This window comes from Brassica napus, chromosome C8, assembly GCF_020379485.1.
Source record: "Brassica napus cultivar Da-Ae chromosome C8, Da-Ae, whole genome shotgun sequence".
NCBI lineage: Eukaryota > Viridiplantae > Streptophyta > Magnoliopsida > Brassicales > Brassicaceae > Brassica > Brassica napus.
The window spans coordinates 8,567,876-8,572,684 of NC_063451.1; the positions used below are offsets into that span (position 1 = coordinate 8,567,876).

Here is a 4,809-nt window from a genome sequence, read left to right on the forward strand (position 1 = left end):
AGCATCATTAACGGGGTATGCAACTCCCGTCTCTTCTTATTAATATCAATTAAAAAAAAAGAAAAATAGGTCAAATAGAAAGAAACGTCGCTTAATTAGGAGTTAGAAGAGACGGTCTTTTGAGACACGTGTTGACTAAAAAGCGTTCATCTCTTTCTCTCTTCTCACTCCGTGTCTCTCTCCCTCTCGTCGACCATTCTCCAAAATCTCTCGGACAATACTCGATGGCGACGATTCCTCCCCAATTCTTCAGAGCAAGTCAAATATATTTCTTCTGTGTGTTAGATTATGGACGGAGGAGGTGGCGACGGTGGTGGTGCCGCGTACAACCCACACACGGTGGGGGAGGTTTTTAGGGATTTTAAGGGTCGTAGAAATGGCATGATTAAGGCTCTAACCACTGGTAATATTTGGTCAATCACTCTTCGTTTTGATTCTTCTTCTTCCTCCATTGTCGTTAAAAATCTCAACTTTTTTATTGTGTGTGTGTGTGTTTGGCTCTGTTTTGCTGAGTGTTGAATGATGCATTAGGGGTTTTGATAGTTTCTCTGAATTATGAGAAATAAATGAGTAAAGTTTTGTTTTTTGTTTATGGGATTGATTTCCTCCGATGAAAGTCTTTGCTTTTTTTGTTTGAGTTGTCTTCCTTGTGCTCTGCTTCTCTGAGTTCTCCTTGAAGGCGGAGTAAAGTTTAGATTTTTGAATATTGATTTTCAAAATAATGTCTTTCTGTGTGAAATCTAGTTTGGTAGTGTCACAAGTTCTTGATGAGCAGAAGCTGTGTCAGATACAAAGAAAGCTATTGAGTTGGATCCTGCATTGGCCAAAGCTTACTTAAGAAAAGGGTATGTCTTTGTTGTTTCATCTTGATGTATTGATTGAGGTTGGTGAAGGAGAAGATTGAGTTTGCTGTGAATCAGATGAATTGGCCACTAGAAGTTGTGGCTTTGTTTCCTCAGCTACTTGGATACGGCATGGAGAAGGGATTGTGCCTAGGTGTAACGTAATCAAAGCTCTCATCGCCAAAGGGTTGCTTGGAAGTGAACTCCCTTCGATTCCATGTGTCTTGGCATATACCAATGAAGCCTTCTTAAAAAGGTATGTGATGAAGCACGATGATAAGCAGCTTGTGACTTAGTTATTAGCCATTTTCATGAAAGATAGTAATAAAATAGATTAGAAAAGATATATGTTAGTGTTATCTTCAGGTTGGCATGGTACGGTTGTTAATTATAACGCTTGGTTTATCGGTTTCATCAGAAAGAAACATTTGTTATGTTCTTTCATGATTCAGAAACATCATGATGTTTTTTTTTTGTGAATCATATTTCATTCATGCAATTAAAACTGGTACATTCATGCAATTAAAATGTATAATAATTTTTTTAAGAACCTTTAATTAAGAGCCTTGCAATGGAGCATAAAAATGTTTGGGTTTCTTAATGTTGTCTCTTAATTCACTTTTACTATTTAAAAATATTAAAAAATAAATAAGAGCCCCTAAATGGGTCTTTGGGATAATCATGCTCTTAGATCTTCATTTGAATCTATTCTTTACCTTGTAATGAATGGCTGCGACATCATATGAACAATTAAAAAATATTAAAATTACAATTGATTTTCCAACAGGATGAAACAATTTTTTTTGTTTTTAAAAACAAAAAAACTAATTTTAATAGGTAAAAAAGAAAAAGAAAAAAAGGTGAGAACTTTCAAAATGATGGGTCACCATGCACTGTTTAACTAGGGCTCATGAAAGTGCCCCAACTTGTGTCATCTATAAATGTTCCTATCACATGCACCCAACATTATTTTAAACAATTCCCAATTTTCTTACTTAGAATTCATAGTCCCACCACTAAAGATATATGTGAATCACATTCATACACCACAAATCAAACCATATACTTACAAATATCTCTTTATCAGATTTGTTATTTATTTGACTTGTCTTTTTTATTAATAGATCACTATATTCTCTTAAATAGCCAATCAACACACAAACCCTAATAGTTAAAAAAATACACACACATCATAAATTCTTCTATGTTGCAAGATATTTCTGGATATCACGTTCACGTTTCTATGTTGTAACCATTCTACAAATTTCGTTTCATATTCCTTATACTTTGGTGAAAACAAAACTTACATTGATCTTACGTTTGTTTTTTTGCTTTTTTTGTTTTCAATACCATATACTATATTTTTTTAGCAACTGAATTATATTAAAATTTTAGAGGGCTTTATAGCATGAAGCCGTGTCCACTTGGAAAATTTTGTTACAAAGACAGGCTCATTGAAAATCCTAGAAATGACTTGAAAAAAAACTAAAGAAGAATGTTTGCTAGAATTCCAAAAAGCTCTATAGATCGTCAATTCGTGGTAATGGCTTGTACATGCCCTTTGCAGTCTAATCGAAGCTAAATGTGGTTGAGGATAAAAGATACCACAAGTCTGAGAGCTGCTCGAATCGCTAATGCTTCTGCCATGAGAGGGAGAAGCTACATGTTCTTGGAAGAAACATCCTCTAGCTTATCCCCGATGATGATTGGTCAGCAAAAATCCAATACCATATACTCTAAACGTTAGGGCATATCTTAATTGATGTACCAATAAAAGTGTATTACGAGTACGAACTACGGATCGATACGTGTCAAGAAAAAAGGTTACTGCTGACGCAAAACAAGATCTAGTATTTATAAAAGTAAATATATTATAGGTTTAAAGCTGAGCTTTAAAAAGGGGGCCTAATTTGCCATAGCAGCACAACTTTTGTTTCTCTCGCATTTCCTATTTTTTTATTTATGCTCTTTGAGTACGGACTTACAAAATTTACAGCTATAAAACGTGAGTTTATCTTCAAGTCTATAAAACTAATCTTTATAGAAGATTTTATAATACTAAATAAATGTTACAATATTTTTTTAAATCATATATAGTATTAGCTGTAACATATCACATAAATATTTGCCGGATAAAAAAATTGGACACGAAAATTGTGTATAAAAAATTCAAAATGATACGAAACTAAAATTAAAAATAACAAAACCCAAACCAAATCCAAATTCATAAATAATTGAACTATTATTATATTTTTTTTAACCAAAAATCAAAACCCACAATCGAACCAGTGCCAAACTAAAAAAATACAATTTGAACGTGTATCTAAATTAATAAATATAAAAACATAATTATAAATATCAATAATTCCGTGCAACCGCGTGAGTCATAATCTAGTATATTAATGCTTGTTTTTTTCAGTTAAATTAATGAGTTTTCCTTAATCAAATTTAAACTTAATGTCATTAAATGAACCTAAAAATACATCATATTTAACGTAGCTTATTACGTACGAATACGGCCCAATAATAAACTTGAATTTTATTTTTACGAAAACGTGAATCACTTGACTTATGTAATATTTAAAATATATTAACTACAATATAACAAATGCATATAACCTACATATACTTTAGTTTGAAATGATAATGTTCAAGTTTTATATAGTCAACTTACATCATGCATCGATCGATGTACAATATTCAAACCACCTATAGTTTTCGTTTTCTTTATAGGATATATCAATCAATCAACCAATCATCCTATTGATTTTCTAAGCTTTATAAAAAAACAAATCAATAAATACAAACTCAAAATCCAATATCTTCTATTAATCAAAACAGAATATCTTCAATGTCGTATCTTTAATGTACCTATTAAATATAGAAACTGTAACCATAATTACACTAATTATAAGAATAAATTTGATTCCAACCAATTGATCTATTATTTCGGTAATTGATTTGCTTGCAGAAGAGGAAACAATAAATTTAAAATTTATAAGAATATAAAGATATAGAGATTCCAACCAATTGCCTATATTTGCGTATGATTTCCGCATAATAAGCCTCAAATTGAACATTGAAAAAGATAGAGAGATTTTTTTTAATCTTTTACCGACACAAACTTAAACAAAACGAAGAGTTAAATGTAATTTTTTTTGTTACACTTCCCGGAAAAAAACTGTTACAACATGGGCTTTCATAATATGGCATTTTAACATATTAATGTTATGGACATTTAATAATTATCTTGACGAAAAACAAAGACTATAAATAATTTATTATTAATAAAATTATGAAATTATTTACAATTTGATGACTAATTCATCGCCCTTTTTTATATGTTAAATTTTTCATAGAAGTTTAAAAATCATTTTATTTTCTTTAAACATGTATAAATAATTTATAATCTTTTATGCCATATTAAGTCATAATATAATATTTCTTTATATTTTACATTAATAACCATTGTTTTTATATATCGTATACAATTCTCTAATTACGTCTATTTGTTCAATTTTTTATATGATATCGAATATTCATCGTAAATAGATGGTTTAAGATGCCAAAAAAATTATATACTTGGTGAATATAATACATCAAATATTACAAATACATTATTTAGTTAAATAAATAACCAAAAACCGAAAATTCAAATCCGCGCTGGCGCGCGGATCAGGGTCTAGTGTTAAATTGAAGGAAGTTGGGACAGTTGATTTAAGGAAAATAACCATTTGAAACATTCCATATATGTAGTCATGATCTTATGTAAAACTGTTGAGTGAATTAAAGTGAGTGAGATTTATTTAAATGTTAGAGGATATTATTTGGTTGCTATATAATAGGGGATAGTTAATAATATTTAGTTGTATATAATAGGTTTGACTAAAAAATAAGTAGGTCAACAATTTTTTTAAGTAGATCTTTTGGGAATCATCCCTTTTAATAGTATAGATACACGTGATAT

The 4,809-nt window shown here is 30.2% G+C and overlaps 1 long non-coding RNA gene across 3 annotated transcripts; it reads left to right on the forward strand.

The window, feature by feature from the left end:
* On the forward strand, nucleotides 1-2,863 carry LOC125591645. Of its 3 annotated transcripts, none has more exons than XR_007327747.1 (3): nucleotides 1-845; nucleotides 921-1,098; nucleotides 2,410-2,863. It is a non-coding gene; the product is annotated as an uncharacterized LOC125591645 (long non-coding RNA). The 3 variants fall into 3 exon arrangements; XR_007327746.1 differs by lacking the exon at nucleotides 2,410-2,863 and having other exon boundaries at nucleotides 1-403; nucleotides 745-845; nucleotides 921-1,394; XR_007327745.1 differs by lacking the exon at nucleotides 2,410-2,863 and having other exon boundaries at nucleotides 921-1,394.
* Nucleotides 2,864-4,809: the final 1,946 nt, after the last annotated feature.